Here is a 27338-nt window from a genome sequence, read left to right as displayed (position 1 = left end):
TAAACAGCACAGCCATGTTGAGACACATCAGTCTCCCTCAGCGCACCACAGACACCATTATCATTCCAACGCTTATTTCAGCTGACTGTGATATTGTGCTGCTTTTCCGTGTTTGGTGTTGTCTGGTTCCATCGCGCCAGCTGTTGGGTTATTTATAACTGTGGTTGCTGATCTAAATGAGCTAGTAATTAGGCAGCAATGCTTTTGAGGACACATCCGCTCCTTCCCATCCATCCACCCTTCCTTCCCTCCCTCCCTCCCTCCCTCCCTCCCTCCCTCCCTCCCTCCCTCCCTTCTCTCCATCCCTCTTTTTGCCTTCCTTCTCCCTGCTGTCCCCGAACACACCGGGAGACAAGCGGGAGATAAAGGCGAGACTTGACTCCACTGAATAATTGAAGGGGTTTTACAAGTGAGACAGCTCGCTATCTGACCCCCATAAAGGCAGCGCACTGGGCCCCTATCAGAGATTCACACATGCATGTGCTCACAAATGCACAGTGGGTGTCATCAGGTCAAAGGCAGGGTCTAAAAAAGCCAGACAGTCTTTAATTGGCTGCAGCTTCCCCTACTGTCAGCACTGACCCTCTGCGGAGAGAACAACAAACCCCAGACACCAGAGGACCAGAGGAGTTGTGTTTGCTCTTTGCTCGAGTTGCCCCCTCCTCCTGTCATTATAAAAGAAGGTAGAAACATGCCTGTAAGCTGGGTCCCCCTCCTCTCCCCGGTGAGCACCCCTTTACCTCATGCTAATTTCCAACTTTCAAAGCTTATAAACTTTATCTAATTATACACAAGTCGATAGACTCCCTCGCCAGGATTGTTGGCAGGTTGCGGTGTTAATTTATGAAAAACAAATCTAAAATATGCAGATGTCTTTTGTTTGAAGCAGCTGTTTGGTCCTGTTGCCAGGTTTCAATCAGGCGGTCTCTGGGGATACCCGTGTGAGCGATCTGTGGCCAAGACCCCCCGTTTGATGTCTGACGGGGACGGAGGGACAGGGCTGGAGCACCGGGGCTCACCTACAGCCATGATACAATTACTGTACAGCATCAGCATGTGTGTGTGTGTGTGTGTGTGTGTGTGTGTGTCGACAATGACATCATATTTCATGATATTTTCAGGATTATAGGGAAGTTACTGCAATATTTACCTAATGTCTCCTGGTGTGTATCATCAAATCATCAAATAAAATATGTTTCTGTCTTTAAAAATCGTAGCTATTTTGTGAAAAAAGGCTGAACAAAATGCACTTATTGACTTCTCTGTGCAAGAGTGTGAATTTCAGACCAAATTTGTGAATTTGATTATATTTCAATTGCCAATTATAGACAATTATCTTTCACTTTTTGACCTTTGATTACACACTTTCTTTCTTGTGGTCTTTTACAGCTCTTCCTCGCCTTCATCCTCAGAGGATCCAGCAAAGTGCTTAACAGTGGATTCCTTCATCCTGCATGATAGAATAAGTACGTGAACTCTTTGACACACACATTTTAAACTTTGATCCTCCAATAATTAAAGAAAGCAAATCAAGAAAGACGAAACACAGAGAAGAAGTTTTAAACGTCGGGATGCCAAGACACATTTGCATCGCCCGTGTTCTGACAAACGCCGTCAGACGATTCATTGCTAATTTATGGCGCTCATTAAGTGACGCGGAACCCACAAAAAATCGGAGCAATTATCATTTATCTTGATATATTATTTACTAGGGATCATTTTCCTGCTTGGTTGGGGACTGAGAGATGTGGAGGGGAGGAGGTATGATGGGGGGGGGGGACCACAGGGGTTTGGAGACAGCTGGCACGAGAGAGACAGGGAGAAGAAGGAGAGAGGGAAGACAAGAAAGAGACAATGTGATGAGCCTGTTTGAAATGATGAGGATTTTAATGACATGTATTTACTCAAGGTTGCACCAGGTGGAATTCTGTTTAAAGGGTTACATGTTAAAGGTTTGGCTACAACAGAAACAAGCCAGTTGTGTAATCTCTTGGTCACTAGTAAGAAAGTCATATCATTAAAAACATTTGTTACATATTATACATTATAGCAAGACTTTAGGGGCGGTGGTGGCGAAGTCGATAGGGACTTGGCTTGGTAACTGGAAGGTCACCAGTTCAAGTCCCGGCAAGACCAAGTGCTACCGAGGTGTCCCTGAGCAAGGCACCGTTCCCTACACTGCTCCCCGGGCGCTGTTCAAAATGGCAGCCCACTGCTCCTAACACTAGGATGGGTCAAATGCAGAGAAACAATTTCCCCACGGGGATTAATAAAGTATATCAAATCAAATTGGGTGCCAAGACTCCTCTAACTCACAAATTCACTTCTTATTGACATAAAAAACAATATCAAATCAATATTGAATACATGCCACATAAACTATATAGTAAGAGATGTAGAAAATAGCATCGACTGGCCTGTTCACTCTTTTAAAAGACCATATTCACAATTATAATTTGTACGGTTCTATACAGATCCCTTAACGTCATTTTAACATCTATTAAACAGCAAAAACTGTCACAAAAAATACTGGCATCCACTACGTTACTGTTAACGTTAGAAATGGGTTTGATCCGAAGGCAAATCTCTTGGCTTACGGTACGACAAAATCAGTGGCTCCAGAGTAAACAGTGCTAAGGGTTTTAGTCTCTTTCAAAGTATTCTGTATGATGAAAGAAAAAACAAACAATGGAACCACAACGCCGATTGGAGACATCCACTTTTAAACTCGGAAATGCTTTTCATTTTGTTCAACATAAACAATACCACTGGTGTGGTAAAGAGGCACCCAGTTGTCTTGATTAGTGCTCTTAATGTTTGTTTTATGTGATGATGCCTCTGCAGGATTTGTTTTTAAAGTTAAAATAGTGGTGGGAATAGCTATCACTGTCTCTATCTGCTGTGTTCTATAAGCAGAGCGTATTTCTGTATTTCTCCTGAAATAATGGGGCAAGTCTTTGGAGGCTGATTACAGAAACACGTTTTCTCAAATTGTTGATGAGAAAGTTTTTATTATAACACGATCACAGGCAGATAATCTTCCCGCTATATCTCTGATGTCCTGATGTGTTTTTCTTCTGCTCCTCATTACACCAGAGATGGCTGTTAGTCATAACAATGTCACTGCAATGGCACTGTAATTAACAAGATGAATATTATGCACCCCCGCCTTGTTTTCTTTCACCCTTTATATTTTTCACTTTCTTTTTCTCTTTTTGTAATCTCCTTTCTACACATCTTATTGTTAAGTTTTCTCTTACATCCTTTTGTTTATTTATCTCCTTTCCATTTCCCTTTCCCCCCTTTCTCTTTCTCAGTCTTAGTCGCTCCACCCTTTCTTCCTTTCTCTCATCTCCAAGTTCTTCCCCCTTTTGTGGCTCGGTGACAGATGCCTAATTGAATGATGAATGGCCCTTTATTATGCTCTAATTGAACTGCAGGCTCTCTGATTGGCTGACACTTGTGCGGCTGGGCTCGTCTGATTGGTTGGACAGATTATGCCGAGGGTCCAGGGGTGGAGTGCTGGTTGGATGAGTGCGAGTGGCGGCTGGCAGGAGTGTTAGCCCTGCTCTCCAGCGGTCTCTTCACAACACACACCACACAACACAACACACAACACACACACACACACACAACACACACACACACACACACACACACACACACACACACACACACACACACACACACACACACACACACACACACACACACACACACACACACACACACACACACATCACACACACACACACACATACACACACACACACACACACACACACACACACACACACACACACACACACACACACAGTTACGAGTGATGAGCAACCTACCCCCCCATCACCACAGCCTTTCTTCTCACCTCACACACAGGGGAATGATGTGGGTGTTACAGAGTGCACATGTGAATCTTAATAAATTATGCAAATGCCTACTGTTGAAGGGCCAAATATTAATTAGAGGCATTTTTGGTGTGTTAGTGTTTTCATATCGCTGTCACTTTGCCCTTGTAGTCCTGTCGTTGTACTTCAGTCCGGTCTAATGGCACTCCTCCCTCCTGCTTCACCCAAGCAATCTCACACATGCACTCAAACACACACACATGAGTTTAATCTCACACAAGAGCAAGGACACATACATGCACTTACACGCACTGAAACACATGCAGCCCACGTCCAAACACGCATTAAAGGCACAAAAATACGGACACACACTGGTGGGTGTCTTGGACCGGCCCTGACCTGACAAGCGGGCGATGAAGATTAATGCATCCTCCCTGAGTGACAGGCTGGGGAATTGAAGGGCAGAGGGCCTCGTTAATCAAGAGCCTGACAGGTGCCATTCAGGCCCCTGAACAACCGCAGCCACAACTCCCACCACCCACCACACACACACACACACACACACACACACACACACACACACACACACACACACACACACACACACACACACACACACACACACACACACACACACACACACACACACACACACACACACACACACACACACACACACACACGCATTAAGACAGAAGCCTCACCAGCCTACACACATTCCTCACTATCTCAGCCCTCACTCTCTCTCCTCCTTTTCCTGCTGCATCCACGTTTCCAGTCGAGCAGGCCGGCGGTAAGCACAAGCAGACTTAATCATGCACTGCCAGAATTAAAACTCATTCCTCAGAGCCAGGCTCCCGGCACGAAAATAAGAAAATCAATCCGGCGCTTGGCAGGGCTGCCCATACTCACCGACTACGGGTCTTTTCAGTTCTCATTTGTAGGGGCCTTGGAGCTGAAGGGCCCTGAGCGGCCAGGCTTTATGATCATTCATTGTAATTTACCAATACCGCCATGTCCCGGGATCATTACCGGCCAACCGTGAATGATTAATCCCCTAATTCTCCCTGAATTTCTTCTTGGATTCAGGTCCAGAGGACTATAGGGGAGGATGTATCTGTATTATCTTTGGTCAAATGAGCTCACTTATAAAGATATTCTTTAAGCAGGGAAGCAATGCATTTTCATTTATCTATAAAAGATAATAGCTAAATGCTATGGCTTCTAATTGATTTCACTTTTTAAATCCAAATCATCAGTAAGGATGAAGGATGTTTAAGCTATGAGATAATTGAGACACATTGTGGAAAAGTGGATTTATTTAAATGTTTTAGCTACTCGTGTTACTTTGTATAATATGATTAACTTCTTATTATAATTGAACTCAGAGTGAGCAACAGAGAAAAGGGAAAAGGATGAGTTAACAAGGAAACATGTAAAATATCTCTTGACAATTTCTGTTTTTGTAATAACCAGGAAAGAGACCAATTCTGTCTTGATCTGTGTTAAGTCGTAATAATGAGGAGGCACATTTCATCATATCTGCTCTCAGCAATAAAACCAGGACCTTCTCGCCACCTGCCTCACAATGCTCCTGCGTTCATTTTGCAGCCTGCTTTTATTAGCTAATGGAACTTAATATTTCATGAGCTATTAATGGAAACCCAGCTTGTAATTAGTAGGCTACTGTGTCTGAGAAATACGGGCATGTATCTTCATTAGGCATAAGAGCAAGTCTTTTCATCTTCATTACAACCACTCCGCATCATTTTTCACTCTCTTATTACGCCTTTGTTTTTGATACCCGCTTGTCGCCGCATGCTCGTTATGCAGTGGGCGACAGGGGCAGGAACACAATAACATGGCCGATGTTGAGTAACGATCCTGAAGGGACGCTCTCCCCTTGTTCTCTGTGATTAAGGTGCAGCAGATTTTCCTTTTTTCAAGTTTAATGTGAACTTATAATAATATGACGCCATTGAAACTTCTATTTCTTTATTCAGAACGGGCAGTGGGTGGGTTTTCCCATCTTGACTCTGCTTTAAATGGATTGGCATACCCATTGTATATGTCCACGCTCAAATATAGCCTGATGAAATGAGAGGTATTAAGCAAATTGTGTTCGGATCATTCAGCACGTAAGCTCTTCATCTCAGCGAAGCAGCTACATAGCTAATGACAGACAAGCCCATTGACCTTTGGACACTCTACTCACTGTAATAGCATTTGAAATGTCAAGCCCCAGTGTAATAAACTATGCATACGCCTGTAGATGGTGTTTTTACAGAACAAATTACTCCCGGAGATGTAAAAGAGACATTTTATTTTAACCTTTTTTACATTTGTTGACATATAGCATGACGTGCTATGATGACATTATCACACATTTACATTAAAAACAGGGAATTGCTATCCTAAATACTACATAGACTTATCTTCTAAATGTCCATTTTTACTTTCAAGCAGTCCGGTGTGATTGTTAGAAGTTTATCGCTGCTCATATCTGGAAACACACAGACGACAATTTCCAGCCAACGGCCTCAAGGGCGCGCATCATCGTAAGGCAGCCATCGGTCTTTACCATGGCGATTCATGGGGCCTCCATTTCCAGTTGTATTATCTTAATTGTCCTGGCAAGTATGTTCAGCGGTTATATTATCAATTTATGGCCCCTCTTGCCACCCCATTAATCCCGCAGTTAAAACACTGTAACCAGTGGCTCAAACTCACTGTGGAGGAGCATTAAGCTGTCCCAGGACCGCCTGTGGCTCCGGAGGCGAGATAGAGGAAGGAGGGCTGCCATTTTTCTGCAGGTATCTTGTCATAGCTGAGACTTTCATTGGAGTCAAACGATTATACGTTGAAATAGAGGCAATATAGGAGAAGATAATGTCTACATTTCTACTGTTGTCATGGCGTTATTATCATTCCTCATTGTTAATGAAGACCTCATGGTGTATCTGTGAGGGTAGCAACAGGATTATTCATGCTCATTGGATATTGAGTGGGAGATTTCTTTGTCACAAAATATATCAAAACAAAGTGAACTTGGTTTCACCGTGAAGAAGAAATGAACTGCCGTCCAAACTATTTAACAGCAATAGTGTCGTTTGAGAAATGAAAGGTATAAGGATGTGAGAACTTATCGTTGGGAGCAGTTTAATACATACTAGCTGCTTTTTTAGACTTCCACCCACATTTAGAGGTCATTCCCATCAGACACGGACAACCATCTTTAAGCAGAGACAGAGGTTATGATCTTTCTCTACGAACACCTGTTACCATGTGACTAAAGTTGACAATTAACAGCCAACTGAGAAAAAAACTCCATCTGCTGTGAGATGCAGGTGTAAGGTCTCCTCAAAAAGCCAGAAGATAGGAGTTAAGATTATTTTGTGAAAACAAGAAGAAATCACATTTGTTTCTCTAAGCTGATAATGTAGTTGCAGTAAGAAAGCAGTTATGTCATTTTGGCTGAAGTCTTTTCAATTTATTTTTTCAAAATGAACTAAAATGACTTTTGAAAGGGGAGTCTTTCCAAAATGTGGTCTTTTAATTTAAAATACCAGACCTTAAAATGCCTTTACTGTCCAATTTATTTTGCATTTACCTATATTGGTTGTTAAACGATGTCGGTTTCTGTTGGTCACTCTGTATATTTTGAGACTTGTTGTTCGAAGCTGTGGCTTCTTATGGTGAGAACTGTGAGACACACGTACACAGCCTGAAGGTGATGTCATATGCCAAAGGTCAAAGGTCCAATGCCCGATCCAATTACAGGCTTGTCATATACTGCACATGATCCAGATGACTGGAAAGTCACCTGCTGTTTTACAGAGATGTGCTCTTCCTCTGAGGCTCATCCACAGATCAGTGCGAGTAACAGCAGAAGCTAATTTACATCTAAAAAACACTTGATTTTATTAATAAGGTAATATTGTATTTGTTATCAAACAATATTCAAATTCATTGCTGTCATATTCATAAAAAGAACTCACTGTACTACTATATTTCAATATTCCAAGTTGACATTTGCAGATTTAAGATTTTCATAAAACAGTGATGATATGTGAATGCCAAACATGCAAGCAGCCTTCACGTGTGTTTGTTTGTCCGTGTGTGTGTGTGTGTGTGAGAGGAGTCTGTGTGTACTATCTATTTTGCCTCCATCCCTCTCCAACCCTCCTCGCGTCTCCAGGCTGAAAACTGCACCAGCAGTAATTGCCTGACCTTTTACGGCAGCGAGATAGTCTCATTAAGCCTGATGGATAATGATGGCGCCTCTCCATGCTACGTGAACCTCTGTGATAATGAAACAACAGAACAGCCCCGCTGCTCCACCGGGGGTCACGGGAGGAGGCAGATAACCCAGAGAGAGCAGCTCGTTCCTGGCTAACGACAAGACCCAGAGCCCCCTGTGGTGTCACCCCTCTCCCGTAGGTCCACGTGGGAGACGGCGGTGTCACGGTAATGTGCTGCTCCCGTCTCCCTTTCCGCATTCCAGGCTTTGATTTGAGACCTTGATATTCCTGTGGTTGGTAAATCCTCCCATTGAGGAAGATGAGTCAGTTAAGAAGGGAGAGTGTGTGTGGAAATTAAAAGAGAGCGCAGGTGACATTTTCAGCAGTAGCTCATTTATTGTTTTGAGTCTAGCCACACATTAAACGACTCTGCAGAATATCACCAAAACAGACATTTACGACAGAAAAACCCAATCAAGTACTTTCTTTAGTTACAGATTTATCAGAGCTACCTTCAAATTAGCTCAAACACTTTGTACCTAAAAGGATCCCATAGGCGTTACTTTGGTGTTACGTCATATTTTAACGTGTGAACAGAAATACCAGGATGTCAAACACAGTCTGAACAGTACAGACAGCTCTAGGTTTAATCAGCGTGTGACTAAAACACCTGTGTTTGTATTCAGAGCTTTTAACAATTCTCATTGTGACAGCTGTATAATTATTTCTGTTTAAAGACTGTGCAACATGTCAACATCATTCGGGTTGCCTCGAAGTGACTGCAGGTTAAAACATGTTTTATTTGATTTTAGGATAGCCTTTAAATACAGTAGGTAAATACATCTATTGGTTGCACACAGGTTTATATTCTTGACTATTCTAAGCAGGTCCAATTTGCTGTGTATTAATAAGGCTCTGTTAAAAAAACAAAGCACTTTGAGCTACGAGTTGAAGCTGCTTTTCTTCATTCGCAGTACCAGAAAAGCTGCAGTGCATTGTGGTCGCTTTGAACAGCTTTTAATTCCTTAATCTGTTATTCGGTTATGGCTTCACATGCCATACTTTTCCAAGTGGTTACTGTTGTCTCTAAATAACTGTGTCCCCTCCCATCGCTCCCCCACAGCAGCACTGCACCACAACATATGTTTACCTCTTTTCGTCTGTCAGCAGGTGTCAGTTCTCCTCACAATAGAAACACTTTTCTTTAGTACTCGGCTCCCCTGGGGCGAGGGTGGTTTACTTTTGAGCCGTCCTTGTTTTTGTGCAAGTGTCTAAAACGCATTAGTAAAGTCAAGGGGCAAAACAAAGACCGGATTATCTCTCAAAACCAGTCCTAACACATTTCTATAAAACCAGCCTGGGGGGAAACCTGAATGATCGGTGCAAAGTTATAAAATGAGTCGCAGCTAAAGGTGTAATAATAATAATACAATCATAACACTATTTATATTACCATTAAACTCGCTCTTCTCCTCTCTGAAGATAAACGCACACATTATATTGTTATTGTTTACGATGTCTCGCTGAACTCATATCACAATTATGAGAAACCGTAAAATAAAAGCTAGAATATGACAATTTTAGTGGGATATTGATGTATATAAACCCCATATCTCATATTCTGTTGGGTTTTTATTATCTTCCTGGTATTTGCTATATACTTGTTTACTTAAGCAATAAAAGGTATCTGTGTAAATATGAACTAAGAGACAGCTTATCTCCAACATGACCTTAGCTTAGACATTAACCTGTAGGCTGGTTATTCGTCATGGAAATGTAGGATTTTTTACGGCAAGGTCTGTATTGTGTCTGACATTTACATATATAATATTACAACTGATACAGATACACAAACACTCGTAAAGTAGAGAAAAGGGCTTTCATATAATTATCAGCATCTGTCCGGATCAAGCAGAGGACACACAAGTATATCAGAGTTAATAGGCAATAGGTGTATGTGTGTCAAATGAAATCACATATTGTGTCAGCTAGTCATTCATCCATGTCAGAAAATGTTAGTTTACAAAATAATGTCACAAACTCAGTAGTAGATATTGGGTGTACATGTAGATATGATTTAAGCTTGTTTTTTTTTACTCTAAATCACCATTGAAAGTAGTGGAACCCTTATGAATGCATTATTTAAACGGTCAACAATATTCACACTCGTTTTTTTCAGATCAGGTTTTGGAGAAGTGACACTAGCAACATGGAGGAATGTCCTCGGCCTGCATGGAATCCCTGAACTAAATGTACAGTCGGAAAATGATCCGACTTGAAACAGAGATATGATGAGAGCAGGAGAGATGTGTATGGATGGGTTGGGGGGGTTTAGAAGAGGGCAGATGTTCCAGTCTGCAGCCAAAGCCAGCAGGGGGTGCTGACACCCTGATAACCATGCTAACTCCTCTCCTCTTCCTCTTCCTCCTCCTCCTCCTCCTCCTCCTCCTCCTCCTCCTCCTCCTCCTCCTCCTCCTCCTCCTCCTCCTCCTCCTCCTCTCTGATTGTGGCTCATGGTCCGCAGCTTCTGGGAGTCTCTGGATATTCTAGCTTGTTGGACAGTCATGGTGTTTAGTGTTTATGGTTGACACAGAGCTTATTAAATTGTGCAAAACAGGCCTTTTTTTAACTGTCTAATTTAAAATAAAATCATTTTCAACATATTGGAATAATAACTGAATAACTTAGTATATATCTTACAAATGAACCTTACAGCAAGTTTCTTTTTTATTTCTGTGATTTTCTTTTTTAAATGTGGCAGGAACAATGTGAGTTCACGGTCGTCTGTATAACGTGACATGTCTCACACTATCATCTATTAACAAAGTGGTTAATGTTTATATTATAATTAAATAAGGAAGGATTTTCCAGTGTAGGTACTAGGTTGAAATATCAGGTCACATTTTCACAAGTGAAGCGTTTCATTAATTATGAAATAATAATTATTCATGTGAAATGCCCTAATTATCATAAAGTATTGCTATCAATAATTTCCTAATTAACTGTATAATGAGTTACTATTGAGGCTTCAGATATTTAAACATGTCTGCAGTCGGGATTGTTTAAACCAAAGAGTCTTCATGAGATTTTAAATATACCAAAAGATTAATTTTGAAACGTCTGTAAGAAATATAGAAATAAATGAATAATATGGGAAGCAAAAATAGACATATAGCTTATAGTAAATATCCTGTGTACCTTTTTCACAATTAGTTATTACAGACAAATCAAATAGCCTTACACTTAGAGTACATTAAGTATTCAATCATTCACTTTTGTATCCCTATACATAATTCCTTAAAGCAGGTGTGTCATACGTATTTAGTGCTTTAAAATATCACGTATTAAAGATTTATCTTTTTTTTACAGGTTTTGAGATGCTTCTTACATCTCTAATAATTCCTGTGGGTCTCAAATGCCTTAATTATTGAGTCATTTAATATTTAAATAACAAACCGTCCAAATGAGCAAGAATGAATGACCGTTTTATTTATTTGTTAGCTCATGTTCGTCAGGACTGTTGTTGCTATATTACAATGTAGTGTTCATTTAAATTGTAATTGAAAGTACGCTTTGGTTACAGCAGACCTGCATTTTTCATAGTCAGTCATAACGGTGATAGTGTGAGCTGATCTGAGGTCTGTTGAAGCGCTTCTGCTAGGAGGGCTTTGCTATGAGGACAACAAATGCATCTTACAAATCAGCAACAGGTGAAGAAAACCAAATTGAATTCTTACTGCTGCTTAAAATCAATGCACTGACGTAACAATGTTTTATTCTGTGCTTTTTAACCATGACTGCCATCATGATTCCTAATTTAACTGGTTGTGCACAAAATACTTTGATAGTTTTGAATGTATATGCAAAGGCTTTATTTGTGCACAAGAGTTTATTTAAGCTTGGCAATGAAAATCTGAGTCTCAGGCCCTCCAACAGTTCAACTTATGATATACCTAACAACAAAAGAACAAGGCTTAAAATAGTACAATAGTGCAATAGACATAATGGTGCGATTAAGTTGCATTAATTAGAACAATGAATGTACATATAAGAAAAAACAAGATGAACACAATGTGAAATTAAATACAGTACAGTAGAATGAAACTGTATAAATGTGAGGGTCGAAAAAAAATGTATGGCGTTTTTTGGTATGCCAAGGTTTTTCTTTTACAGATCAACAATGATACTAAAAAACATTATTTGACAACCTTGGTGTAAAAACATTTTACATCTTTTTTTATGATTTCCAAGATCATATCAAATCCTCAGAGTGAGTTCAGTTCAGTGTGTTTTAACGCTGCATCACAGCCCCGCTGCACACTGAGTGCTGTGTGCTACGTGCCAGCTGTGGGAGTGGGTGGGCAGGCTGCAGTGGATCAGCTCTGATACCGCGGCCCCCGGGGCCCCGCGCCCAGGGAGGGGTCACAAGTTCAACTCCCTCGACTGCTGGTCACACAGGAACCCTGGGCCTCCCCTTTGTGTGTGTGTGTGTGTGTGTGTGTGTGTGTGTGTGTGTGGTGTGTGTGTGTGTGTGTGTGTGTGTGTGTGTGTGTGTGTGTGTGTGTGTGTGTGTGTGTGTGTGTGTGTGTGTGTGTTGAAGAGAGCGTGTGTATGACTAGGTTGCAATAAAGCACAATTATTCTCAGCTATTTAATCCCAGCAACAATTTAAGACACAAATCTGTTGACAATTTTTGTATGTTGTATTTCATTTTGACCAAGTTGCCTCAGGTCTGTGGTCCTGTTTGCGTTCCACATCATCTCCAATCTATTTCAACATAGCTGGGGTGTGTACATCATCGCTCTGTTGAAATAGCTGCGTTACAAATACCCCCCCGTCCCCTTGGAGGACAGCATGTAAAACATATCAGGACTCTGTATATGTATTCAGTCTCTCCTGAGGTAAATGCAGCGGTGGAAATGCCACGAAGCGGGCCCTTCTCAAACCCATCCAGCGAATGCCCGATGAACGCTCAGGGTTCAAGGTTGTCATCTGTCGCCGTCTCCGAAACACCGCTGCTGTTTGACTTTCACATGGAGGTGCTAAAAGGAGGTTTAGAGCGGGTAATTCATCTTTGGAAAGCGTCCATTTAGGTAATTGTGATATCGTAACTTGAGAGAAACACAAAGGAGCTGGTGTTAGGGACTTTCTGATCTCAAACACCCAACGAGGTTAGGCGTTTCTCGCTGTTGCCTCTTGATTAAGTGGTAATGATTGATTCATTCAACTTGTAGCCTCAAAAATGTGAAATGCATGACTGGAGGAAATATTTTTCAACTTTTCTCCAGTAAACAATAAGCCCCTTTTTGTTGTTGTCTGGTCCGGTGGTTTTTCTGTAAGCTGAATAAAATGAGTTTGTGGTTTCTGCCTTCATGGTCCAACTACTTTCTATAAACTCTGCATGTTTTAAGCACATTTGTCTTCTTTCCATTGCCTCCAACAACCTGTTTAATCAAAAATATCATATTTAAAATGTGTAAAGGATGAACAACATTCATAACCTTCATCTGTCTGCAACTTACACATTATTTATCTAATATATCATATTCCAATCACTTGTATAGACTCTTATTGCACTATTTCACTATTTTTCTTTTTGTATTTGTGTTGCACTGTTGGAGGAGCCTGTGCCCTAAGATTGTCATCGTCATAACTACACTGTAGCTATGTACGTATGACCACCTTGATGATTGAAAACTTTTCAACCACCTTGTACCGGAACAAAAAATGATTTTGTTATTGTAGCATCTATTGTCCATTGTCCAAACAGTATTACAATAATTTTGACCCAGATTTCTCTTCATACAGACAGCTTTAGTATCCTTGTGTTAGTAGTTTCTGCCTTGTATTAATAAGGGCCACTGCAGGGGCCGGACAGCTATCCATCGCTTCCAGCTGCCCCTCCTCTTACAGGAAGAGACGTGCTTACCAGAGGCACCTCGCAGTGATAGATATCCACAATACTTCAGCGGCCAGACCTTTGCAAATAGAATACCCTGCTGTGCTAAAGAAAACAATGTGTTTCTGAGGAGCAAAATACAATCCATCACCAGCTCCGTTAGGACTGAGAAGTGGGAGTGAAGGAGGAAAGACGTCAGGAGTCGGCTGGGGGTTATGGGGCTACCTGGTTTTCACATCAGAGAGTTTGGAGAGGCGTGCAGGGGGGGGGGGGGGTTGTTGCGTCCCGAAGGCCCACGAGCCACGAGTTCGGCTCTGAAAGAAAGACCGAGCCGTACACACTGCTCTCCTGTTGGTGCAACTTTAACCAGGTTCAGCCGCTGCCATGTCAGAGCCGTGCTTTCATCAATCATCTGCTGTAGCTGAGGTGAAAGGCATTCTGGGAGAGGAATTGTAGTCTGAAATTCAATGATCAAAACATGGAAGAAGCTCAGTGTGATTTGTATGTGGCAACAGGGCTGTATTTGGAGTTGGCTGGGTAGAGAGAAGATCAGTTAATAGCTGGAAACCATTTAAATACAATTCAATGCACATTTGAGAGGTACGCAAGAGTGATTTTGATCCAGAACGAGAGGGGACGCAAAAAAATGTACGTCCCAATCATGCCATAAATCACAAACTTGGAAGATTTGTAATATCGAAACTAGTGTTACTTCAACATATCAATACTTTATATGGATCTCACACTTTTAAAGTTTCTTAAGAAAGCAGTTTAATTGGGGGGAATATTTTAGAGTGCAATAAAATATGAACCTGTATCTTGGCATCTATACGTATCCCAATTTATTTTTCATTTTGATACACAACTTCGCCAGGCACTAGGCCAACTTTTGAGTAGATTCTTCCATCCCAAATTGGGGCATAAATTCTAAAATGTACACTTTTTAGTGAGTAAAGGTCTCGAGATAGCTTAGAATAATTGACATCTGGTCTTACTCTCATGCCAGCAGCCATTTTGTCAGAGCAGGTGTCACGTTAGATTATATCGTTCGCAGCACAAGGACAAAACTTTCAGTCACTGTCTAACTTTTTTTGATTAAACCTCTTTTAGCCCACTGTGCACAGGAATGGTCTCCCTCATTCATTATCTCCCTCACCTAAAGACCTCAGTTCCAACGACAGTACCCACTCTTGTCTTCCTACATTTTCCCTGAACGACCTCCCCTCTCATTTCCTGAGGGAGCCCCCCCCCCCCACCACCACCACCACCAAAAACATTATGCTGAGTTTTCTATACTCCGACCTGTGGGGACAGCCAAAGACACCTCGGTCATTACCCATGATAACTAATCTATTAATGTTGAATGATGGCCTCATTAAAAGGTTCAAATATAAGTCTAAGCTTATGTGTTAATGACATGTTAATGCTTCTGTCAATTATAAGCTAGGGTAATGACACCTGCAATGAGATGATATGGCTGGTTGAAGTCAAACTTGTAATTCCATCCCTCGAGAGGTTAAGTGGACCGTTGATCCTTGGGTGGCGATTTGAAGATGAATGTTTCACTATGGTGGAGAGGAGTACGCTCGAGTAGTGGTTGAGTAAAGTTGGAGGAAAAAGAGAGTGAAGTTTCAAGTAATGCTGGGCAGTGTTTCAATAAAGGGTGAAGGATGGATACCTTTGGAATTTATGTTTGAACAGTATATTTCAACCATGCTGAAGGTATTTACGTGACGAGATACTCCATCAGCTTTATGCATGAAGATCAACTGTAAAATGTCTTCTTGAGTGCCTGGAGGAGCTTTGTCATGTCTGAGGAAATAAACCCCAGTGACCCAGATATCTGAGTTATCTTAGTTTGGGCTTGAGATTTGAACAGAAAGCCAGAAAAACGCTTTTTGAAGTTTGAAAGATGTTGAAGTTAAATCACCAGAAAAAGGTGCTTTTGAGTTACAATATGTGAAATGTAACATCCAGCATTGTTGGAGCTTGACCCATATAGCAGCTTAAAGTATCTCTGCTGCTTTGATTGCGAGTAATTTGCTTTGAAATCTGTCTTTTGTATGTTCCCCATTGTCTTGAAATTGCAAAAATAAGTCCCTGGAGTTAACCTGCGATTCAATTATTAGTGAAAAAATGTTTATTTCAGGATTTTTAACACTGATAAAACTGAAAAATAAAAAAATATGGGTTGAACAAAAATACCCCGAAGCACCTAAAACTCCTTTACATTTTTTAAGAAAATTACCTTAAGACTCCTTTAAACTTCTTAAAATGAATTTGGAGATGCATGGTTTAAATTGGACAGCCCCAAAATGCTAAATCGACACACATGTGATACCAGAGTTTACTGACTTTTAGGGACATTTCAGTCAAAAATGATTTATTGACATGGTGCACTGGACTTACATTATACATTTCTCTAAAGTCATTGAAGTTATTATAATTTTTTTTTTTCTCTTTATATATTTTTGCAAAGCTGCACACAGGTCTCTCCCTTCAATGTTCATAAGCCCTGTTATACTGTAGATCTAATCTAGGCTTAAAGTCTCTTGTTTTGACCCACTGCAAAACAGACCATTAGTCCTGAATAAACACAGATACCTGATAGAACCATCTCAGCCGAAGGTGATCACGTAAAGAAAAATTGAATGTGATTTACTCACATGTGGGCGATATGCAGATGTTAATTAAATGATTATTGGGTTTGGATTCAGATTTATGTTGAGTCCTATCTGTAAAGGTATGGCACCATCCTGAGCCTCGCTGTTTCAGCCTGTCTGCGTGTCACATGGCGTTCAGATCATCCGCCGCTGCCAGCTGTGCGATCAGTGGGATTGATCTGTTGGCAGCAGGACCGAATTCATCAGTCCTCTCTCTCTCTCCTCCCCCCTTTCCCCCTGAAAACCTCCCTCTATCCTCTCCTCTCTCCATCTCATAAGCTCATACTCTCTCCCTCTCTATCCCTCTATCTTTCTCCCTCTCTCCGCCTCTCGTTGCTTTTTTTTCTGGCCAGGCCGACCGTCTCAATGTGAAATCATGGTTAATGCGCCATGACAATCTGACACAACGCACAGTCCAGGCCCTGCTCCATCTGGTTTCAATTTAATTTGGTCAGAGAAGTGAGGGGAGGGGGGGGGGTTGTATAGTGCTGGTGGTGAAGGGATTGATGGGGGGGGGGGGTGAGATGAAGGGATGGAGGACTGGTTGCCTTTTGGAGGTGGGGAGGGGAGGGACAAGATGAAAGCTTGGGGTGTTATTCTCCGCAGAATTGTCTCACCATCCTTCATTCTTCCCAAATTGCCCTCCTCACATACAGCATTACCCCCCCCCCCAACAAAAACAGAGTCTGAAATGATAGCTGTTCGATCAAAGGTCTCCAAAAGTATGCTAAAGATCCGTGAGGGGAACAGGCCATGGGTTGGCTCATTAAGACCATTAGGAAGGAGCGTGTGTGTGTGTGTGCGTGTGTGTGTGTTTGTGTGTTTGGGGGGGTGACGGATCAGACCGTGTTGAATGGACACAGGAGGGGTTTAGCCACGGTGCAAAGAGTTAATGGGGACATCTTCTTGCAGTTTGCTCTCGTCAGAGCGAGATGGAAGAAATGAGAGCATTACTAAACGGTGGACCTGTTAAAAGCAATTTTCCTAATTATGGCGATGGAGCGATGTGTCAGTTGCCACGGCAGACGTGTCAGGCCCATCGGGTTGCGGAGACGGAAAGTGTTAACTCTTTAATGTGACTAACTAACAGGCCTCGCTTAGGCCGGGGCTTAATGACTTAATGGAAGTAATGATCTAAGGAAAGCCATATGTGTTAATGCTGAAGGGGCCACAGCGGTGCAGCAGAGCAGAATAAAGCAGTGTGATGGCTTTACTTTCCTCACACTGCACACTGCCACATCTCAATATTACACCTGAGTCTGTAAAGGTCTCAGGAAATGAGATAAGACCTCGCTTTATGTGACGTGTTTCCTAGTTGAGACTGGCCATTGGGGCATGACATTGAATAGAGAGGGTTTTCCTAATGATGTTGAAACAAGAACGTCAAAAGCAGAGGATTTTGCAAAATCACAGTTTGAAACTTATGTTCATTCTTTCATCCTATGCATTTTGTTTGAAAGACTCTCACTTTCTACAATATCTATGCATGGCAACTACAGTATGGTTACGTTTAGAGACTGTGATTTTTATAAATTAAATATGGGTAATTAAGCTACAGTTATGCAGCAAAGAAAAATATTTAAAGCCTTATTTTGATCCCAATTGGGTTATTATATTAGATGGCATTAGATGTACTTTATTGATACCAAATTTAAAAATGGTTATGTTTCACGTCTATAGAATATCTATATAATTCAAAATAAGAAATATATGATATAACTATAACCGTAATGTTGCTCTATCTTGTGCATGTCAGAATATACAGTATCATATCGAGTGTAAAAAGATGAAGTACTCAAGTTCCTTTCCTTCCTTTTTAGCTGTTATTAAATATGTCTGATGTCTTTCCAGTAGGTTGGGAAGTAGGTCCAGAGTGCCTATCTGTCTTTTTATGTAACTGAATCCAAACCCTATTCATCACCTTTTCCCTCCATCTACCAATTTGTTGTATCTCGCAGACGCTGAAAAATGTCCTACCCTCCACCTCCTCACCTCTAACTCACCAAATGAAGCAGCAGCTCGATGATCTGTTGGCCCGTGACAGAAACTCCCCAAACCTGTGGAAGAGCCACGCGTGGTCCCAAAGGGCGAGAAGCTGCTCAGCATGCAGCTGTAGCAACAGCGCCTTGTTTCCTTACGGAGGTCAGGAATGCAGGCTTGTCTCTCCTCATCCCAGTGGAAGGAGATGGAATAGGCCGCAGAGATCGAGGAGTTAGAGAGAGAGAAAGGGCAAGATTCCCCACCTCATCCATCACTCTTCATGCAGGGTCTGCCTCCTCACCCCAGCCCAGATTTACACACACTATCCTATATGACCGTCTTTATGGACTGCTCTTCACCGTCAGCCGACGTGAAGGGATCAGAGAACGCATCGGAAGAAATTAGTTCACGTCAGCTCTCATTTATGATGCGTTTAACTAGTAGGTGCTAGCGAGAGGAGACGGATTTGGTGCCACTCTATATTTTCTGCCCTGCCCATTTCTCCTACTCCTAGTCAAATACGCACAGCCATTTTCCTCTAAGGTTATCGGGTCAATAAAACCTGGCGACCTCGGCCAATCATAAAACAGTCAATGCAGGAGAGCACGGATTGATTAAGTTCATAACTCGATTTGAGCTGTGTGGAGACAATAAAAATCGGAATGAGTATAAATCTAATGCGAGGACATAATCCGAAGAAAATCAAAATGTAAAGTAGATGTTTTTAATGGCGTCCTTTTTCATCATGATAATATGGCCTTTTGACTGGATGACTATTGATATCTTTGATCCACAACCAGGGCTTTTTCATCAGCCGTGCTGGATGCTTTAAGCGATTGGAGGCGCGGTTTTACATCCTGTTAGGTCACATGACCTCCTCTTATCAGATCCATTGGATATTCATCTACACAGCAGACAGAATCCGGCCAAAGTTATCAGCGAGGTTGTTTATGCTTTCAGGGGGGTAAGGCTGACCAAATCAACTCTATCTAAGCCATGTGTTGCCAGTGTGGCCCCATTCTCGAAAATTAGGGTCTCCTAACCTTGGACTACCTCAACTTATTCAATCAAAGAGGTCAAGAGTTGATAGCGCTAATTCTGCCCGGTAATGAAGTCTTCTTTGGGGATTTTAGATAAATATCCTTAAATCTATGTTGCAAGGCCTTTGAACATAACCTTAATCAGATAAGTAAGTAAAGTAAAGTCATTCTGTTAATTCTGGTTCACATTACAAACAGATCGGGTTCAAAGACATTAAACTGTGAAAATAAACGTGATTTTAAAGCCTTGTGAGGCCTGTTTTATTTAAGCAGACAAAACACACTATGCTCAGTCATGCTAGTAAGTCACAGCAGCATGCCACTCTAAAATAAACATTTACAAACTCTCTAAATGTAAGCGATAATCCTGTGCAAAACAGCATTGTGCACTGCTGTGGACATACGGAGTAGAAATCCAGCTGACCTCATGAGAGCACATTCAGAGGGCCATTTCCAGGCGTAGCTCTTGGCAGAGTGCACCGTGGTGGCCTTGTACCCATAGACCCACACTGATGGTGCCCATCATCCAACCTGGCAGATGGCTGGTAGCTCGAACAGCTTTCTGGTGTTTAATTATGATCATAATCAAGGGAAATAAGGATCAATTAAAGCACAAGTGAAACCAATGAAACGCGAGGGCCATGAGCAGCCGGACAGTTGTCCAAAATGTTGCTCATAATAAATGCAAACTGAGTCCTAAGATAGCATTAGTGTGAAGTGCTGGTGAGAAAATAACACAGTGGCACTTGTGGCCTTTTTAGGGAAGGCTATTGTATTTCATATTTATATTAAAATCTGCAACATGTTATGTATATGTTCGATAGAGAGATGCGATGTGAAAATCCTGAATTGGGAATACATATATTAAGCTGATATTAATATGTATTTGTAACAGGTGACATTTCTAGAGAAGTTTGAAGTGTCCTACCTGCCGTTATTCGTTATTATTTCATTTACTCTTCAGAGATGGAAATAGCCGAAGCAGCGTGAGTCTGCTGGCAACGAATCAACTACCTTTCACCAAGCTGTGTGTCGTACTGCTAGACTGCACCGTCCATCTGAGCGAGAGGGAGACGGAGGAGGAGGAGGGGGTGAGAGGAGGTGAGGAGGACGAGAGAGGAGAGAGGAGGTGAGGTGAAGAGGAAGAAAGAGGAGAGAGGAGTTGAGGAGGAAGAGAGAGGAGAGAGGAGGTGAGGTGAAGAGAAATAAAGAGGAGAGAGGAGGTGAGGAGGACGAGAGGAGGATGAGAGAGGAGAGGGGGATGAGAGGAGGTGAGGAGGACGAGAGAGGAGAGGAGGTGAAGAGGAAGAAAGAGGAGAGAGGAGGGTGAGGAGGACGAGAGGAGGATGAGAGAGGAGAGGAAGAAAGAGGAGAGAGGAGGTGAGGAGGAAGAGAGAGGAGGTGAGGAGGAAGAGAGAGGAGGAGAGAGGAGGAAGAGAGAGGAGAGGGGGATGAGAGGAGGTTAGGAGGACGAGAGAGGAGAGGAGGTGAGGAGGAAGAGAGAGGAGAGGGGAGGGGAGGGGAGGAGGAAGAGAGAGGAGAGAGGGGGGTGAGGAGGAAGAAGACAGAGGAGAGAGGAGAGGGGGGTGAGGAGAGGGTGAGGAGGAAAGAGAGAGGAGAGGAGGTGAAGAGGAAGAAAGAGGAGAGAGGAGGTGAGGAGGAAGAGAGAGGAGGTGAGGAGAAAGAGAGAGGAGGTGAGGAGGAAGACAGAGGAGAGAGGAGAGGGGGTGAGGAGAGGTGAGGGAGGAAGAGAGAGGAGAGGGGGGTGAGGAGAGAGGAGATGGGGGTGAGAGGAGGTGAAGAGGAAGAGAGAGGAGAGAGGAGGGTGAGAAGAGGTGAGGAGGAGGAGAGAGGAGAGGGGGGTGAGAGGAGGTGAGGGGGAAGAGAGGAGAGAGGAGAGGAGGGTGAGAAGAGGTGAGGAGGGTGAGAAGAGGTGAGGAGGAAGAGAGAGGAGAGAGGAGAGGGTGGTGAGAGTAGGTGAGGGGGAAGAGAGAGGAGAGAGGAGGTGAGGAGGATTAGACAGAGGCAATGGGGGGAGAGGTGGAGGAAACGGGGGAGGCCCAAGAAGACAGATGCCACCACTGCGGCCATGGCATTGTTGGATATTAATAGTCCAGTGCCACATTGTGCCCGCCTTATTGGAAATGTGAGCGCTGCCATGCTGAGCTTCCGTCACACGCTAGCATCGAAATGAAATGAGTCGGGGTGTGAAAAGAAATAGAACTGGTCAGGGGAGACTTCCAAAAGCACTGAGGGGAAGTCAAATGCTGCAGTACTGGTTTTACGGTAATGTAAAAGTGATTTGAAAATGAATGAGTTCAGTTGGGCTGCACTGTTGTAATAGTTTGTGATAGTTATTACAAAATCCCATACACCCGTGTCGAAATAACGCTATCTGGAAATGCTACTGTACATTTTCTTTAAAGGAAAAAACTGCCGTCTATAAAATGTAGATAATAATATGATATGGTGGATTAGGTTTCCTATGATAGCATTGTCTCAGTGTATCTGTTGAATGTTGCAGCCGTAGCATCTAATGGTAGAATAAAACCTCAGTTTAAAGAACAGAGGCCAACATAATCTGTGAGCAGGAGGCGAAAAAGAGACAGGGCTATTCATAATGTTCCCGCTGCAGTGGCACCCCTTGAATGATGAACGACTTAACAATATTATCCTAAACAGAAAGCGGGTAATTAGTGACATTTCCTTTTAAAGTCCAATGTAGCTTTTACTGTTTCTAAGCGTACAGAGCTCCGGTTCAGAGCGGTAATGGCATAATTTATCTTTTCAGAGACGGCAGACACGCTGCTGCTGCTGATTGAATCATGCTGGAGCGAAACCAAGTCTTCTGTGATACAAGATCAGAGGAGGTATGTATAATTGTTACAGCCATTAAGCTCTGAGGCTGAGCATACAAAACACACACGCATGTGGCACACACTGTAGGTTTTGTATGCGACTGTCAGGCACTGGAGCCATATGCTGCCGCCCCAACTCACACACCTCAAAGCACCGTGTGTCTGCGGGCCAATCATGTCACATTACCAAGCCAAAATCAACATTGTGACCTTAAAATAATATGCTTGAATACAACAGAATTATGAAGAACAATTCACAGTCCAAGAATGTGGCAATTACTGGCAAGAAATACAGTTTTTGCCCTTTTTGGGGAATAACCGAATAACTAGGGAAAAGGATGGTCTTCCTGCCAGACGTTTGTAATTTTCAGATGTTTGTGTTCAGGGACAAAAAGTGTGTTTTGTTTCCAGGCATTGCAAACATATTTAAACTATAAGTGTTTATTATTTATTATTGCATGTGAGCTGTCTTATATGCATATCATTCATAGAAAACCTCAATATTATTTAATGAGATATCTTATGTGCAAAGGAGACAGTAAAACCTAGTGTTCATTTTGATTTGCTTTTGAATTTGCCAATCAGATATTTTCCTTTGTGTCTAATTGTGTTAGCTGCTGCGACACAAAATGACAGGAAGTCACTCAAACATTTGTATACATTCCACTTACTTTCATCCGTGTTATGAAACGCTCAGTTACACACAACATTTCAATCTTTTTCCAGTCGAGGCGCAGAATGAGTCTTCACTGAGTTGCTTTCTCTAGCTTCTGTGTAACCAAATAAAGCTTTCATCTGGACCTCTTTATTGTGTCTTTTCCGTCTCTCAGTGTGTTATAAAAGCTGGTTTACATTCTGACATGGCAGTCTTCTGATGTCCCTCGCAGGACCCCTTACAGCAGCGCAGTATAACACCATTATCCCCAGTACCCCTGAATAATTCAACCATGCACCACTGCCCCTTGCACACTGTTTGGAAAATGCAGTAATGAGAAAAGCTATAAAACGCCTCAATGGTCTTTGCTGCTGAGAAGAAGAAAAAAAAGAAAAGACCTCAACCTTAAATAAGAGACAGGGAAGAAGATATCTTACTGGGTGTGTTTTCCCACAGATTTACTGTAAATGGGAGGGAGCGCAGAAGCCACAGAGAGAAACTTCAAAAGGATGACCTGCATATTTTCACCCAATTAGATATTTCTAATGTTACTTCTGAGGTGTGATGCTCAGCCGAGCGTCCTCTGGCAGAACAAAGGAGAGGGATTCAGCGGTGTCTCTTCCCTCTTGATCATCCAGCGATGTTCAAGGTGTAAACACGCAACTGCTCAGGGAGGAATTATCTAGACAGGGAAAACGTTGGCAGGAGTTCAGAGGAGGCTTTGAAAAGTAAACCAGATTCGTTCAGGGTCTGTGATCAGTTTATTTTCCCAGTCCCCCGGTCTTTATGCTAGGCCTTCTTGTAATTGTCCTCATGTTTCAGCTAATTTCACATTTCCAGAGAGACTTAAGGAAGGATAAAGGGAGGAAGACAATCATTTGGCAGTTTGAGGGAGTGACACCCTAAGACTTTCATATTTTTGTTGATGTCATTTTGAACCGATTTGGGAGCATTTAAAGGCGGATCCACTAGAAAAACACATTGTTTGCATTTCAAAAAGATGACTTTACAGTTCCTCGACTAATCCCATCCAAACCCACTCTCAGATGACACAATTATATTGTCATCATAGCCTTGTTTTTCTTTTCTTCAGCACATTTCTGTTGCATCCTCCACACTTTGTCATTGAAAAAGATTCCAAAACCTTCAAAGGAGTTTACAAAATCACACAAATATTATAAAACGTCTTCTTGCATTTTCCAGATAAGGTCATTCCTCTCCCCAAAGTCACCCATCAAGCAGAACAATCATCACCTCAGATATAAGGCCACGCTTTGAAACCGGTCCAAGTGGAGCAGCGCACAACAACGTAGCAACACTCTTCAAGGTCGTCCATCTAATGTTTCCTTTGATAGTCTCTCGCCGGATTAGGGTGCATAATATGAAACCCAACGAGGCTTCCTTGCAGGTCCAATACGCAGACAAGCCCAAAACTGCGCCTCAGTCTGCAGACATGATGTAACCTCTGTTTGGGCTGAACCCCCCCTGAGTGAACAGTAGAGGAGTGAAGGACTTGGCTTGCAATGAAAGAGCAACAGCAATTCACAGGTTTTTGGACATCCACACTTTGGTGTAGACATGTAATGACATCACAATTGCTTTTGTGTGGATCCTGATACTGAAAATGTGCCCTTTTGCCTCACATATGCCTATTGCACATAGACACACTATACAGATGGAAAATGTGTGAGAAAATGTAGTGAAAGTAGCCTGGATGTGACATCAAATATGATAAATTGTATGTTAAAGAAAATGCCTATTCTTGCTGTATTGCAAGCTGTGTGCAGATATCAGGAGAAAACTAATTAAAGTTATGGAAAGCCGTGGCCATAGAGAATAAGCTTATATGGCTTATATGGTTCAGGCCTTGTTAGGGTCATGCAACTAAAACATGTGTTTTTTTGGAAAGTTGTGGATACAAACAGACACAACATTTTTGCTAGTCTGTGACTCAATGCTATCTCGTTTTTGAATTTATCATCGTTGTTTCCAATACTGATCTTTTTCTTGACACTAGGGCAGTTGCACAGTGGTGTATCTTAACACAATGACCCTCCACTCAAAACACGTGTTTTGTTTGCATACATTGCTGAGGTGCATTGCCCTTAACTTACGCCTGTATCTACACTTTATTAACGAATGCAGTTTTATAAACAGTCCTGCAATAAAATACATCATACTGATATTTGTTTCTGTTACTTAGCCTACCGACTCAAAGTATATTTTTACAAATGATAGACAAATGATAGTAGCACTTATTAGCATAATGCGATACAACTGCACTGCAGCCACCAACATTTTAACATAGTAGGCCTTATCGATAGGTTACCCAGTCTTAATGTTATGTATATCCTATTACATTCTTTATTATGTACTGTATCTGATTTGTTTTCCTGCAACATTGCTTCCTTAAAATGTAGACAATAAAATGGTGGTGAACATGACCACTGCTATTAATCAGCAACCGTATACATCGCTTGAATCTAGGGTTGTGAACACTTGCACAACAGCCAGGGGCGCCGTAAGGGGGTGAAGAGTTAGGACGATTCTAAGGGCCCGTGACTGACAGGGGCCCAAACTATTTTAGTACATTAAGAAAAAAATGTTTAATTAACCAATGTGATATCTTTTCATGGGGCCCAAAATCCCTGGCGACGCCCCTGACAACAGCATATAGAAGTCGTAAACGTTATGCAGATGTTTCACATACACTGTGTAGTCTTGCCAGCGGGATAGTCACATTTACTTCCTGCAAAGCTAACTGCCACAACAACTGCTTGGATATTTTGTTCCTGTTTTTTTAGTGCAGTTAAAATCAAGACAGCTCCTGTAGTGGTTTTGAATAGAATGTCTTTTAAATACCATCGCTCTTCACAATCAGCTAAATCCTTCGAGCAAACACACTTAGCCTCCGTGATCCCAGCTCAAACTCCAGGGTTGAAGGGGAGGGAGGACGTCTTTTGAAACTGAGAGGAGCTTCTCTGAACCTTTACCCATCAGCCCCTCCACTCTCAGAGGGCTAATCCCAGAGGGAGAGTGGGCGTCCGCGGAGGATACGTTGTCTCGTTCGCGTTAATGGGGGATTACACATGTTAACATCTATCTCACAGTGCGCCTGGCCAAAGGGGCTCTGCTATAGGGGTTTAGCATATGAATAAGGAATAAGGGGATGATTGAATAGAGGCTATGGGAGAGTGAGAGCTGCCACTCGAGGTGGAGCGGTGGGGGGAGAGTGATTAGGACGAGACACAAAGAGTGAAATCTCTCGGAGGAAGGATCGCTCTCAGCTGAATGAGTTTGACTGATTTCACTTTGGGATCGTCTGTTTCATTATTGTTCATGAAAGGTGGAAACTAAGCTTGCTCATGTGGCCTTCAGGACGATCACTTTGAGATTTGGTTTTTAATTTTGCTAGAGGCACACAGAGCAAATTTATCGCCTATCTTTTAAAGTTTGTGATGAAGTGATAAAATGGACAATAAAGGAATAATTCAATTGGATGACTGAATGGTTTCATTTTGAATTCAGTGTTTTGATTGTGATGGGATGCTAGCTCCCTTATTAAACTTCCTTGTAAAATTAATTTCATTTATTTCAAATGGAGAGTGAATCATTCATTTACTTTACTTAAAACAATTGTTCTTAAAAGCATGAAATAACAATTGGTTTTGTGGCACCTGTTAGAGAAGCTACTTGTGGAGAGTGTGCTACTTTGTTAGTCAACAAGGTGGTCAAGGGACAAGAACACCATAGATGGAAAACAAAAAATCCATCACTTATTGGACAAGGCCTACATCAGAATAAGTTAGAGCACCTCCTATATTGTATATGAATTAATCACTTATGGCAGACTAAACTATTATTATATAATATAATATTTTTCGCAGTTTTTTGCAAATTGAAAACAGGAAAATTATAAAACTGACCTCATCATTGGTTTAAAAAAACAGAGAACCCATAAAATGCTATAATTAAGACGAGGCACGTTTTTCTTTCTCCATTTTCTCCCGAAGTTCAGCATTCAGTTCCTTTAAATGAGAATGTATGAAAAAACAGTCATTTCCAAAAAGTGTTAGATCAAAAACCATATCACATTCGTAACAATGCTTTGTTGTGGTTTTTGTAGAAAATAACACGTTTTTTGATGAGGACGT

The sequence above is a fragment of the Gymnodraco acuticeps genome, unplaced genomic scaffold, assembly GCF_902827175.1.
Source record: "Gymnodraco acuticeps unplaced genomic scaffold, fGymAcu1.1, whole genome shotgun sequence".
In the NCBI taxonomy this organism is placed as follows: Eukaryota; Metazoa; Chordata; class Actinopteri; order Perciformes; family Bathydraconidae; genus Gymnodraco; species Gymnodraco acuticeps.
This window is presented reverse-complemented; position numbering follows the sequence as displayed.